The sequence below is a fragment of the Canis lupus genome, chromosome 11, assembly GCF_003254725.2.
Source record: "Canis lupus dingo isolate Sandy chromosome 11, ASM325472v2, whole genome shotgun sequence".
Taxonomy (NCBI): Eukaryota; Metazoa; Chordata; class Mammalia; order Carnivora; family Canidae; genus Canis; species Canis lupus.
In genome coordinates, this window is record NC_064253.1 from 41,427,155 (window position 1) to 41,443,167 (window position 16,013).

Below are 16,013 nucleotides of genomic sequence, written 5' to 3' on the forward strand. Positions count from 1 at the left end.
GTGAAATTTAAGCTACTACACTTTTTTATAGACCTGATTTTTTAGAGCCATTTTACATCTACAGAAAAATTGATCAAAAAGAATAGTGAGCTTACAAATATCCCCTCACCACTCTCCCAACACACAATTCCTCTATTTTTTATGTTCTACTATACATATTTTCATTGAAGTTCGATTTGCCAACATATAGTATAACACCCAGTGCTCATCCCCTCAAGTACCCTCCTCAGTGCCCATTATCCAGTCACCCCATCCCCCCACCTGCCTCCCCATCCACTTCCCCTTGTTCATTTCCCAGAGTTAGGAGTTTTCATGTTTTGTCACCCTAATTTTACAATTCCTCTTAATATTAACATCTTGCATTAGTGTGGTATATATGTTAAAACTGATGAGGCAATATTGATCTATTATTATTAAATAAAATTCACAGTTTATATTTGGATCCACTTTGTGTCACATATTCTGTGATTTTGACAAATGTTTAATAACATGCATTCACCAATTTTAGTATCACAAAAATAGTTTCACTGTCCTAAAAAAATCCCCTTTGCTCTACTTACTCATCTCTCTTCTATTCAGCCACAAGCAACCACTAATCTTTTTACCATCTCCATAGTTTTGCCTTTTCCGGAATGTTATGCAGTTGGAATTGTACAATATGTGGCTTTTCAGAAGGGCTTCTTTCACTTAGCAATATGCATTTAAGGTTCCTCCATGTTTTTCAATGTTTGATAGCTTATTTGTTTTTGTCACTGAGTAATATTCCATTGTATAGATATACCAGTTTGTTTATCCATTCCTATTAAAGAGTATCTTGATTGCTTCAAAGTTTGGCCATTCTGAACAAAGCTGTTATTTATAACACTCCTGTACAGCTTTTTGTGTGATGATACATTTTCAACTCATTTGGGTGAATACCAAGGAGTATAATTCTTGGTCATATGGCAAGAGTCCATTTAGCTTTGTAAGAAACTGCCAAATTGTTGTCCCAAGTGGCTCTTCCCACTAGCAATGAAGGCAAGTTCCTGTTGCTCCAAATCCTGACCAGCATTTTTTATTGTCAGTGTTTTGGATTTTAGCTGTTCTAATAGGTGTAGAGAGGTATATCATTGGTATTTTATTTTACAATTCACTAATGACATATGTTATTGAATATCTTTCATATGCTTATTTGCCATCTGTCTATATTTTTGATGAGGTATCTGCTTAGATCTTTTGTCCATTTATTAATTGGGTTGTTTGCTTTTTTATTGCTAAGGACTAAGAGCTCTTTGCATATTTTGGATACCAAGCCTTCATCAGATATGTGTATGGAAAATATTTTCTCCCACTCTGTAAGTTGTGCTTTCATTCCTCCCAACAGTCTTTCATAGAACAAAAATTTTCAATTGTTATGAAGTAAGTCCAAATTATCAGTTTTCTCTTTCATAAATCATACTTTTGGTGTTTTCTCTAAAAACTCATCAATGTAATCAACTTTGCAGTTGTTTCAGTCAGTGGTTGAATAAGCTGTCCTTTCTCCATCAAATGGAGATCCTTTGTTAATCAGTTGACTGTATTTGGATGGGGCAATTTCTAGGCTTTCTGTTCTATTCCATTCCATTTTTTGCCTATACTTTCACCAATATCATACTCTCTTGATGACTGCTGTAAAGTAAGTCTTTAAGTTGGAGTAATTTCAGTCTCTTAACTTTGTTCTTGCCCTTCAATATTTTGTGGGCTGCTGAGTTGTTTGCCTTGCCATATGAACTTCTGAAACAGTTTGTTAATATCCATTAATTAACTTATTGGGATTCAAATTAACAATGCACTGAAGCTATACATCAAGTAGGAAAAAATCACTATCATAATAATATTGAGTCTTCATATCCATCGGTACAGAATCTCTCTCCATTTATGTAGATCTTTTCATTTTTTTTTCTTTTCATTTTTTTAATCAGAATTTCATCATCTTCATACAAAAATCTATAAATATTTTATTAGATTTACAACTCAGTACTTCACATTTTTGGTGCTAATTTAAGTGGTATTGTATTTTTAATTTTAAATTCCAATTGTTTACTGCTATTATATAAGAAAGCAATTATCTTCATAAATTAACCTTGTACCTTTAAAACTTGCTATAATAAATTACTAGTCTTAACACCTTTTAGATTTGATTCTTTGGGATTTTCCACAGAGAAATCATGTCATTCGCAAATCAAGATTGTTTTATTACTTCCTTCCCAGTCTGTGTTCTGTTATCACTTTTTCTTGTCTTATTGTATTAGTTAGACCTTACAGGACAAGGTTGAAAAGCAGTGGTGTAGGCGACATACTTGGCTTGATCCTGATTTTAACAATAAAGCATTTAGTTTCTCACTATTAAGTATAATGTTAGCTCTAGGTGATTTGTACGTATTCTTTGTCAGGTTGAGAGGAAGTTCCCTTTTACTGTAGTTTGCTGATAGTTTTTGTCATGAATGGGTGTTGAATTTTGTCAAATGCTTTTCTACAACTGTTGATATGATCAACTGACTTTTCTTCTTTAGTCTATTTAGTTAGTTATATAAATTGTTTTTTAGATGTTAACAAGCCTTACATGTTTGGGATAAATCACATGTGTTTGTGGTATGTAATCGTTTTTATACATGGTTCAATTCAATTTGCTAATTTTGTTGAGGATTTTTGCATCTATCTTTATGAGAGATATTGATCTGTAGTATTATTTTCTTTAATGTCTTTTTCTGGTATTAATAAAAAAAAGTAATGCTGGCCTCATGGTGAATTAGGAAGTTTCCCCTTTGATTCTATTTTTCAAAAGAGAGTATAGAGAATTGGTATAATTCCTTCTTTAAATATTTGGTAGAATTCACCAGTGAGCTCATTAGGGCATGGTGCTTTGGAAGGTTGTTAAATATTAATTCAATTTCTTTAAAAGATATAGGACGATTCAGATTATCTATTTATCCTTGCGTTGGTTTTCATAGATTGTATCTTTCAAGGAGTTGGTCCATTTCATCTAAGTTATCAAAGTTGTGGGCACAGAGCTTTTCATAATATTCTTTACTATCCATGTTATTTGAAAGATAAATTAAGAATAAAAATTTAAAAGGTTATATTTTATCTTCACATATTTCTTTTCTAATGATCTTCTTTTCTTTATGTAGAGTTGAGCCTCTCTGAAGAACTTCTGTAACATTTCTTTCTGGTAATAAGTTCACTCAATTTTTATTTGTTTGAGAAAGTCTTTATTTCTCCTTTACTTTTCAAGGGTAATTTCACTGGATACAGAATTCTAGGTTGGTAGTTTCTTCTTCCAATACTTAAAATATTTTACTTTACTCTCTTCTTGTGTGCATGGTATCTAAAGAGAAGTCCAATATAATTATTATCCTTGCTACTCTATATTACATATATTTTTCTGTCCCTGGCTTCTTTCAAAATCTTCTTAGCCATTGATTTTCTCCGGTTTGAATATAATAAGCATAAGTATAGATGTTTGGGGTATTTATGATGTTTTGGTGCCTGTTATTAATTTGGGAACGTGTTCTATTATTATCACTTCAAACATTTCTTTTGTTCCTTTCTCTCTTTCCAATTAGTTTGTCTTTTCAGACTGTACATTTTGTCTCTCCAATGTGCCTTGTAATCTTTTGCTGAAAGCCTGATATGGTGTATCAGGAAAGAGGAACCAAGGTAAATAAGTCTTTAGTGTGAGGCTTTATGCTGATCTGACTAGGAATTAAGCTGCGTTCACTGTCCTAGCTGTAGTGTCAGAGGCACTTCAGGGGTCTTTGTTTTTGTCTCCTCTGTTGTCTTTGGATTTCCCTAGAGATTTCTTAAATGATGCCCAAGATGTTCAGTTTCTTCCATTGTATTACTCTGTTATTATCCAAGGTGACAGAGAAATATGGGAGATGAGATGGAAAGGTATGGGAGGTGATGGAAAGATATGGGAGAAGAGAAATGTTTTATAGTCTTATGATTAGGTATCATTCTTTTAGTGAGTCTGTATTCTTGGTCTATGACCTTCCTAAGTGTGTCTCAGCTTTGTTTTATTTGTCCCTGTAGGTGAAGCAAGAGGGCCAGAGGCATCTGGAGTTGGATTATTTCCCTTCCCCACCTGGAAGACTAGAGTAGGGGGTGCTAAAATTATATATTTCCCTTCACATAAGTCAGTTAGACTCTGGTAACATCTCAATTAGTTAGGGTTTTTAAAAATAGTTTCCCTGTGCCCAGGCCTTGTTAAAGAATGCATAGTATTCTGGCCATATTTCAAAACGATGACTTTTGTCTTCTTCCTATTGGAAGTGTAAGAGCATTTTCCATTAATCTTCACTGTGAATAACCTGGTAGGGCTCCTAAAAGCAAACTTTGGGAAAGTGTGGGGGCTCCTATGACTGACTGTCCCCAGAATTTTAATTTTCAAGCTTGTCCACATGGAACCTCCAGCAATTCATTAATTGTATTTTAAGTTTTCTTAACCCTGTACTGGCTCCAGCAATGGCTTCTGTCCATGGACTACTACTCTGGTAAGCTGTGATTCTCTCTATCTCCCTGTTTATCTTACTGATGTGTGGGTAGCAGTTGGCCATGTGGTTTCTATTCTCTACAAGATCTCAGAAGAGTTGCTGTTTCTCAGTTTACTCAGCTTTTTTCTAATTGTGAAGATGGAAGCAAGGCCTTCCAAGCTCCTTGCAACCTAGACCAGAAACCAGAACATTTCTATATTCTTTAAAATGTTTTATTTTAAGATATTATAGATTCACATGTAGTTGTAATATATAATGCTGAGACATCCTGAGTACTTTTTGCTGGTTTCCTTCAATAATAACATCTTGCCAAACCATAGTACAATTTTACTACCAGGATATTGACATTAATACAATCCATTGATCTTATTCAGATTTTCTCAGTTTTACTTGTAACTGATTTGTATTTGTGTGTATGTATGTGGGGGTATGTACGTACATATGTATTTAGCTCTATACAACTTTATCTCATGTGTGGGTTAATGTGTTCACCCCCAGCCAAGATGAAGAATAGTACTTCCTACACCACAAGAATCCCTCTTACTGCTCTTCAATAACCACATCTGCTCTTTTCCCACTGTATTCCATTTTAACACCTAGAAACCACGAAATAGTTTCCATTTCTGTAGCTATTACATTTTTGAAATATTTAATTTGTATTGTATACACAAGTGCAACAATATTAGAATATTGGTAGGCAAATTCTCCTGTATCACATTTTATACACAACAAAATGAAATTTCATTATATATATTTTTTTCATTATATATATATTTTTTAATTTCTATTTATTTATGATAGTCACACACACAGAGAGAGAGAGAGAGGCAGAAACACAGGTAGAGGGAGGAACAGGCCCCATGCACCGGGAGCCTGATGTGGGATTCGATCCCGGGTCTCCAGGATCGTGCCCTGGGCCAAAGGCAGGCGCTAAACCGCTGCGCCACCCAGGGATCCCTCATTATATTTTATTACATAAATATATATATATTTATTTTTTCTGTGTAATATATGAAAAAAAGGGGCATCTAGTTCACACTGGCATGCAATCTTACTACTCAAAACTCTTGAGATATGATTCCTGAGTTGAGAGTCAGCTATGCCATTTGTTGTCATGGAATTCTTCTCCTGCCAGTGAATATAGAAATCTAATGGTCAGTGAAGAGAGTAGCTAATGTCAGAATAGTCTCTTCCTACGTGGTTAGCAGCAGAATGCCCCTATTATATATCTACCTCAAACAGGAGGCCACTTTCTCTCTTTAACAATGAATCAAGGTGAGAGTGCTTTCAGATGAGTGGCCCTGTGGTGGAAGGATTCAGAGAATACCAGATCAGAAATAGAATATGGTGGGGGCTACATAGGACTTGCATTTTCTTTACTGGAATTCCAATTTGTTAGTATATATATAATTTAATATTACTACATAAAATTACCACTTTTTAATTTCACATAAGATTGTGTTCTTCCTCTGATTTTCATTCTTACTTGCTTGTATGTTATTAAAAGCTGTCTTAATAGATTATCTTCATTGGAGACACTAAACTAGTTTTCTGCAGCTTTTACCAAGACAACCTTAGTGATCTCATGCATGGATTAGTGCTGAATTGATCTTTGTATTGATTATCCATCTCACTCTTAAATTATGCAAAGCTTCAATTAAAATATAAAAATAAAATGTGAAAGCAGGGAAGAATTGAGTCTTTCAAAATATGCAGATCAGATGAATACACTTTATTTAGGACATCTCTCCTTTTTGCATCTGTATTTTGAACATATCCGGTTATATGTTCCAAGAATAGACATAGATACTACAGAGAAAAATCTGCTTTTAAAATGTACTCAGTAACTATTCACTAATCCTTTCCTCAGAGAGCTTAGTCTGCTAAATATGATACAACATATTCTCTTGCATGCATTGATTGAGTGCCAGAACAAGACTCCAAAGATAGCGTAATCTAAATACCCAAGGGTCCTGAAAGAGGAGATGATTTAATCGATATCTGTAACACAAAGGTTTAGCAAAAGGAAGAATATTTGAACATTGTAATGTCAGTGAGGAGAATTTAAGTTTGTACAGTTATATTGATTCCAAAAATATTATATCTATATCAGTTTATCTCTTTACCTATTATCTTTCTATAATGTGTATATTAGAGAAAGAGAGAGAAAAGGAATTCGTACATACACCACACCAAAATTCGATCAAATCCAATAATAAGTGTAGGACAGTGTCGTGAGTAGCTCCTTGTTTGTAGGACATATTATTCTGAAGAAAAAAAAGTCACTTCAAAACCTAGGAATATGGAAGATCGTTATGGCATGAATACAGCTGATACCCATTTACTTAGAAAAAAATGTCAGTATCAAAACTATATGCATATATTTGCTTTGTGGAAAAGATTAACTGGTGAGAGTACTTTTCTTACCCGATACTTATCCCAGCTGCAAATTTTTTTTTTTTTTTTTAAATCTCCCTTTTAGGGACTCAGGTGAATCTACGTGGGCCAACTCACACAGGCATTTAAAATGAAAAATGAAGTCTGGGCAAAAGGTAAGCATGTGATGAGTCTCATATCCCCTGCCCTTATGTGGGTGATAGAAATAATTACTTGCAGACATATCACTGCACTGGGCACAGTTGGCACACGGGAGTCAGCCAGGTGTTAGACGTGATAGGAAATGTGCCGCCTGATTAGACCGACTGGAGTCCAAGTGCAACAACATTCTCTCTTAAATGAGATGGGGGCGGGAATTTAAAAATGCCATTTAATTTTTCATCCGTGGCCAACACATGCCAGTGTTTCAAGATGATTTTGTTAATCACATGGGACTATTCCCTGCATGTGGTAATAAAAGGATAGAAAAATGTTTTTCTCAAACAAGGCAAACATGGTCCAACTCAGTTTCATTGCAATCACAGCAGTGGAGGATTTTTTTTTTTTCATTCTCTTGGTGTAGTTCCTCTTATAACTACATAAACATATTTTGCTTTGTTTTGTTTCTATTTGAGGCAAAATTTTCTTTTCAGGCATACCAAGATTTTGATTTCACTGAGCCTTTTTTATTGTGATAATTCAGTCGTCCTCTAGGCCATATGGATGCTCTGGAAACTTTATTACTCTCAAAGATACCCTTGAGTTTTTAGCTGAGAAGATGGAAACCTTTCTCCAAAACATAGATCACATATATAAGATTGCTTAACTTACATTCTTATTCAATTTTCAATCATTTACTCATTTTTGATTGCTGTCACATTTTAAGAATTCACTAATAATAATTATGGTTAATATTTGCTGTGACTTTATAAAATAACAGGTACAATGCCAAAGCATTTTGTATGCACTATCCCATCATTTAAATATTATAATAACTCTTTAAAATTAATATTACTATTATGATCATTACTATTCGAAATGGAGGAAATCTTGCCTCGACAAGTAACAGACAACTCTAGGCCATACAGCATACATGTGAGGAACAGGACTTTTTCTGAAATTGAAGTCTGTTAGTCTTATTCATTCTGATGAATGTACCAGTTTATTTTTTATTTCCTATAGAGTGTTCTTGAGGCCCTTTCAGGCATCAGGTAAAAAATATCTTCATAATAATATTGACATTCTTTGAGACTATTACTTTTGCACAAAAAGTTCATTTATATGATTTCAGACTCCAACCTTTAATCAAATTTAGATAGAGTATTAAGGAGAAATATAAATATAAATATTTCTGATTGTCATAAGGGCTATTAGAATATTCCTCTCTTTTCCAACTACATATCTGTGTGAGGCCAAATTTTGTTAATACACTTCAACCAAGTCAATATACTGCAATGGATTGAACACAGAAACAGACATGACAATTCAGCTGGTGTCTATTAAGCCAAACATTTTATAGATCTGAAAAAAAGTCACTCTTCCCTTTATTTTTTTTAATTGTTGGGGGAAATATAGTTAAATTTCATAAAACTGTTATTTACATTAACATGTAATATATTTATTATTGTTGTGTTTTAAAGATTTACTTACTTTAAGAGAGAGAGAAAGAGCAAGCAAGTGAGGGGAGGAGCAGAGGGAGAAAATCTTTCAAGCCGACTCCACACTGAGCAAGGAGGCTCAGGTCTCTGGGCTCAGGCTTAATCTCACTACCCATGAGATCATGACCTGATCTCAGGTCACTTAACAAGAGTCCGTCACTTAACCAACTGAGCCACCAAGTGCCCCTATTATGGTCTTTTTAAACGAATTAATAACTAAATATTTTAAATGTACTTAGGTCTGAACACTAAATATTGCTAGTTAGAGCCAACATAAAACTCTCGATAGCTTGTAAGAATCTAAAGGGATTCTGACATTCCCCAGAAGAAATATTGCTCCTACACTAATTCCTACATATGATTCAACAAGTAAATACATCATTTTGTTCTTCCTTTGATTCATGTAGCCAAAGTCTAGCGTTTTCACAGAGATAATGTAATAATGCTGATAGTGCAGTGACTTCCAGGTAGGGCGAATTTTCTTCACCAACCTCAGAATTCTGAACTGCATCTTGAAGGAAATTGAAACATTGATGCTTTCTAAACTAGAGAACAACATAATTAGGGTTAAGTATTAAGAATGTTCTTCGGGCAACCTGGGTGGCTCAGTGGTTTAGCGCTGCCTTCAGCCCTGAGCATGATCCTGGAGACCCTGGATCGAGTCCCACATCGGGCTCCCTGCGTGGAGCCTGCTTCTCCCTCTGCCTTGTGTCTCTGCCTCTCTGTCTCTGTGTGTTTCTCATAAATAAATAAATAAATAAATAAATAAATAAATAAATAAATAAATAACCAACAAAAAAAGAATGTTCTTCAAGTTATAGTGCGTAGGATCAATGGTGGAGGAGACCAATTGTGATGTTATTAGGTTAGTAAAGGATAAAAACAGCAAGAATGGGAAAGAATAATTGAAGCTGTAAACAGTGTCTAGCAAAAGACTGAAGCACTGTTAACTAGTTTCAGGAGGAAGAAACATTTCCGTGTTAGGATGACATAACTTAGAAGCAGGTATCAAACTGATATGCAGGGCAGGGAGAAGAAGATACAGAAGATACAAACAGATGGTCTTGAGGTTTTGAGACATATTTCTCTATGTATCAAATTTTATTATTATAGTTGCCATGAAAACTATGATGATAAAAATTGAAGGTGCTTTGCAAATAAAAATGGAAAATAATTTTGTACATGTGGTACGTAAGACAATATTTTTAAAAATAAGTATCACTGCTAACTATAAGAAATTAAGTAGAGTGGTTTTCCTAACTATAATTTATGCTCCATTGAAAGAGAAGCAGCCTCTGTATATTCACTATTATATCCCTAGACTCAGAGTACTTGACATCTAGTAGATAGGTACTCCAGTATTTAATGAATTAGTGGTTCTGTTGGAGCGAATAAACGGAATATGTTAAATCAAGAAAGAAACTTAGAAACTGGGTAATTCAGATTGAACCTTTTTGACAGATTATTTTTCTTTAACATATTAGATTCTGAAGTCCCAAGCAGAATACAGAGCTGCTTCTCTCTCTGCCTATGTTTCTGCCTTTCTCTGTCTCACATGAATAAATAAAATCTTTAAAAAATAAACATAAAATTTTTCAAAATGGAGTTAAAGTGTTTCCTGCTCCAGAACTATGTATTATTCAGTGGCTTTTTGTCTATACTGTCATTTTATTGTTTTGAACAATTCCTTATTTGATAAACAGAACCATTCAGAATCTCCATATTCAGTATCTTAGAATATTTTTTTACTTTTTCTATAGAGGATCTAAGAAAAGAAAGTGATGTAAAACATGGATGGATGAGTGAATTATTGTCTCATCAGTGCAATTAATATGCCCCTTATGTTTCAGAGTAAGTGATTTAATACAAAATATACTTCAAGGGGCCCTGGGGTGGCTCAGTGTCAGACCCTTTGTTATAAAAATTTATTTATTTGAGAGAGAGAGTGTGTGTGAACAGGAGTCAGGGGAGGGGCAGAGGGAGACAAAAAGGGAGAAGCAGACTCCCCACTGAACATGGAACCATATGGACGCTTGATTTTGGCTCAGGTCATGACCTCAGAGTCATGAGATTGAGCCCTGCATTGGGCTCCTGGATCAGTCCAGAGTTAGCTTGAAGTTCTTATTCCCCCCTTCTTTTGCCTGTCCCCCAAACCCCCATACACATGCACTCTATCTCTCTCAAACTAATTAATTAATTGATTAATTAATATTTTTAAAAATGCAAGATAATAGTGTATTAATTTGTTTCTTAATTAAGAGTCAAATACCATGACCACCTTTTAAGTTTCAATTGCTCAATATTAACATTTTTTTTTCATTTCAAGAAAACTTGTTTGATTTTCCATTGATCACTGTTTAAGATCTTGTGACATGATCTGAGTTTGTTTGGCTCTATGACAAATATCATTAATGGTTTTCTTTTTAAATTTATGTCACCTTTACTCATTCATAATCTTTGAACTACTCACTTTCAGTGAGATTAATAACTATCACTCTGTTCTCCTTTTAAAATTCTATAAACCAGAGGAAAATGGGCCACTCATCGATCTAGTAAGTCCCTGAATAAAGTACATGTCTTTTCATCCAATCCCCTGAGCAATTAATTTTTATATTTTGCTTCTTGGCTCTAACATACTCATTTCTGTCTTCAAAATATAAAATGTATAGAATAGGACTTTTGTTGTTTGTGATTGTTTTAAATACTGAACTTTTTGTAAATACGATGCATAATTCTGAAGCCTCTCAAATGTAAATGAATCCTCTCTTTTATCCAGTGACATTTCTTATAAAAATGAGACATTTCATCATACTGCATGAAGAGAATCCCTTTCACCCTAGATGGAAGCATTTTGTCATCCTTTACAGCTCTTAACTTCTGAATAAAATTGAAACATTAAGATTTTTAAGCGATTATTTCATAATAACTATAGAGGTCTGTTTCAGTTTTCAAATATGTCAGATTCTCTCATTTTATCACATTTATTCAAGGGAGTAATATGACTGATCTCAAGGACTGTATCACCGCTTTTGTTTAGTAACACTCATAAGCATTTGGTTTATCTCCCTAATGTTATAATCATGTGTTCAATCTCAAGCCTGTTGAATAAGGGAAAGGAAGGGAAGGAGGAAAGCAAGCAAGGAAGGAAGGAAGGAACGAAGGAACAAAGGGTAGGGAAGGAGAGAGGGAGGGAAGAAGGGAGGAGCAATTGCATAATTACAAAAACACTGTAAGAGATTGATATGTTTGGTTTATTGTAATTGTATAAATCAGTGAAATAAACCTGGAACTGAGAATTTTAAGAGAATGGTATAATAGTCTTGATTCCATTAAAATAGATTTCAAATATAACTTCCAAAACAAAAGAAATGAAGGATACAGAATTTTGTGAGAGGACATAGGTATGTGGGGATATAAGAGAATTAGCAAATTGATAGATTAGCGGAAAGATGTTGGCATGACATACATTGATTTCAGAAAACTAGTAAGAATTCCTTTGAGAAAACACTTGTGGACAAATGGTATCATGATCAAAAAACTCTAATGAATATTTACAACATATTTTTTTGAACAACCTTTTTGTGTTGTGACAGTTTCCCTTATTATGAGTCCTACATTCCCAAGGTAGGATTTGAGTAACTCTGTCTCAGCTATTCTTGCCCTTAGGACATTGAATGTGAACTAGATTTTGTCAACCAGATACAGTAAAAATAGGCATTGGTTTGAAAGAGATCAACGTGAAAAATCCATTCTGTTATATAGGTGGCAGAGTATGGGAAAAAACAACTCAAGCTTTCAAAATTAGCAATGGTAGAGATTGTGCTATAAATTGTGCTATATTTGGGTTCTTGTGCTCAGTGATCTCTATGAAAGCTGCAATGCCAATCCTCAGTAGCAGTGCCATTATGCCATTATATCTGAAATTTGTCAAGCGGTGTAATATTTGTGTACTCTTTTCTGGTTGTGTAATCTTGGATGGTAATTCTCTGTGCCATATTTCCAGAGAACCTGTAAAACATTTAGCACTCCCTATAAAATCATTTTGTATGTTTATAAATTAGAAAGGCTCTTATGGTCTAAGATCCAAGATCTCTGAATGAAACAAGGATCACATCTTATTTGACACAAACCATATAGAAAACTTGCTGCTTGCCTATTCATGAACTACTGCTACAAAGTTTTATTCATTTCCTACTAATCTCTCTTTTCCCTCTTATGTCAACAATAATTGTGGCTCAAATATTTTTCTCCCATACTCCTCTTTCTTTTCTTCATTCCTACTATTCACACTAAAGAATTTTCCATTTTTAAACCTGAGATAGTTTGTGTGCAATTTCAGTTGGAAAGTTCTTCTCTAAAACCAGACAATGGAGACAAAAGCCAACAGTCACCTAGTCCTTAAAGAAAAACAGAAATTATGGTAATTATTAGCTATTTCATTTAGAGACAAATACATGAGGATTTATATTGAACAAAGCAACATTTATAGAATACAATCAGGGAAATAAACACAAACGCACAGGTTTTCCCTATCTCAAAACAAACAAAAGGAACAGTAAACAAACTTTGAAATCTAGTTAGTGCTAAAGTATTTAAGGGTAAAATATTGTGAGAGAGGAAAAATTCTCCTCCACCTTCTTTGGATCTCTGGCTGAGCCTAAGAGTTGAACTGACATAAGATAGATAAACAAGAAAAAAAAGCATACAAATTTTATTGAACTGTTGAGACATTTCCATGGGAGACCTCACAAGAAAATGAAGACCCCAAGAAAGAACCAGAGCAGGAACTTTTATGTCATTTATTTTTTTAAGATTATTTATTTATTTATTCATGAGAGACACAAAGAGAGAGGCAGAGACATAAACAGAGGGAGAAGCAGGCTCCTCACAGGGAGCCTGATGTAGGACTCCATCCTGGACCCCAGGATCATGCCCTGAGCCAAAGGCAAACACTCAACTGCTGAGCCACCCAGGCAGGCATCCCTTTTATGTCATTTAGACAAATAAACAATATATATGGAACTAATTAACAAAACAAAGGTGTCAGGACCCTGGGTAGTAAATGGTGGAGAAGTAACAGGGACTGTTTGTGCAACCTTCTCAGTCCTAAAAACCCTGTCCGGTGATAAGCGTGCTGCGTCTCTTCCTCCTGGTACAGGAAGAGTACCTTTCACATGGGACATTTATCTCTGTTGTCAGGGAAGAAGGGCAAAAGAGGGGAAGGTCAGAGCCACCTTCCCGCTTCTGCCATTTTCATTAACTCCTTCAGCTTAAGGTATTTAATATGCTGGTGCCATGTTTTGGGATAGCATGCCCTAAACCTCATCTTTGACTACATATTCCTTAAATATATTCATCAAAACTACATGGCAAATATTGACAGAGGGATGAATTGAGAGATGAATAAATGGAGAGCTTTTTAATAAACTAAATACTGCAAAAATTTATTGTAGAATCTAGGGAGTAGGTATATGAATATTGTACAATTCTTTCACTTTGTGAATGTTTGAGATTTTTAATAGTACACTTTTTGAGGAAGATGTCATTTAAAAAGCAATAAAAACAGCTCTGTATTATATAAAAATAAATGTCCAACATCATGACCTATACTTAATGCAGCAAGAAAATTTTTACTTGATTTAGTTTTTCAATATAAGACATTAGACAACTATATAACCATGGTAGGGAAAAAAGTAAAAAATGCTTTAAGAGAATTAAATGAATAATCTTAATAGATTATGATATCTGTTATTAGTGTCCTTGCATATTTAACAATTCGTTGTTGCCATAAAATGTATATTTTCCCACTATACTGAAATAGTAACCCTGTCTCTCTCAATTGGAGATCAGGATTAGGATGAAAGATTCCTTACTTTTAAACTAAATTTAAAAAAAAAAAGAAAACTGGCTTGAGTCTTAGAAGTCCATAATTAAAACTTTCTTAATTTTAAACTTGAACATTTAAAGTGACTTGACTAATGTCATTTGCCTGAGTGATAGAGTGAGACAAGGATCCACGTTATTTGACTTCTAACATAGCACTCGTCCTAATACACCACACTATCTTTTATTGAAGAGCAAGTTTAAAATTTGTGTTAAAAATCATATAAGCCTCCATATAAAACCTTTAATCATTACCAGATTTATCAAATGTCTGTCCGTTAATTAATTTTATTTTGCTTTCATTCTCCTATATCCCTCTTTGAATATTAAAAATTATTCTCATGTTATTTTATAACATAATATATAAAATAATGTGTATATATACAAAAGTATATATATGTATGTATGTCTCATAGAATCAGGATGCTAAAACATGTTGTTAGTGAATGCAATAGCTACAGAAATACAGTTGGCATTTAAACAACATGGGGCTGGATACACCAATCACTGCACAGCCAAAAATCCACAAAAAGATTTGACTCTCCGAAAACTTCTAATAGCCTACTGTTGACAGGAAGTCTTACAGATAACATAAACAGTTAATTAACATGCATTTTGTATGTTATATATTGTATTTTTACCATAAATTAAGCTAGAGAAAGAAAAGTATTATTGAGAAAACACATTTACTCTACTATATTTATTTGTAAAAAATCCACATTTAAGTAGATCCATGCAGTTCAAACCTATGTTGTTCAAGGGTCAACAGTACATACTACTTTTTGATTTTTTTTTTAGATTTTACTTATTTATTCATGAGAGACACAGAGAGAGAGAGAGAGACACAGGCAGAGGGAGAAGCAGGCTTCATGCAGGGAGCCTGATGTGAGACTTGATTCTGGGACTCCAGGATCACACACTGAGCCAAAACGGCAGACGCTCAACCACTGAGCCACCCAGGTGTCCCCACACTACCTTTTGAAATGTGGAAAGCAAACAAACAAAAAAATCAAAACAACAGCAACAAAAAGAAATGTGGAAAACATTCTCTAGTAGAGTTTTATATTCACATGATTTATAAGAGAAAGACATTTTAAAACAAAGATGTTTTAAGACACACTATAATTGCATTTCTACACAAATAAAGCATCTACTTAAAGATGGTATGATTTCACTCATAGGTGGACTTTAGGAAACAAAACAGATGAACATAGGAGGAGGGAAAGAAAAATAAGATAAAAACAGAGAGAGAGGCAAACCATTCAAGACTCTTAACTATAGGAAACAAACTGAGGGTCTCTGGAGGAGAGGTGGGTGGAGGATAGGGTAACTGGGTGATGGACATTAAGGAGGGCATGTGATGTGATGAGCACTGCATGTTATATGCAACTGATTAATCACTATTCTATCCCTGAAACTAATAATGCACTATACGTTAACTAAATTGAAGTTAAATAAAAAATTTTTTAAAAAAGATTCTAGTAGGTCAGTTTTAAAACTGAAGATCTTAACTGCTTTTCATTGTTTGAATGATAAATGAATATGGCAATAACAATTAACAACTCTTTTCATGCTCCTGATT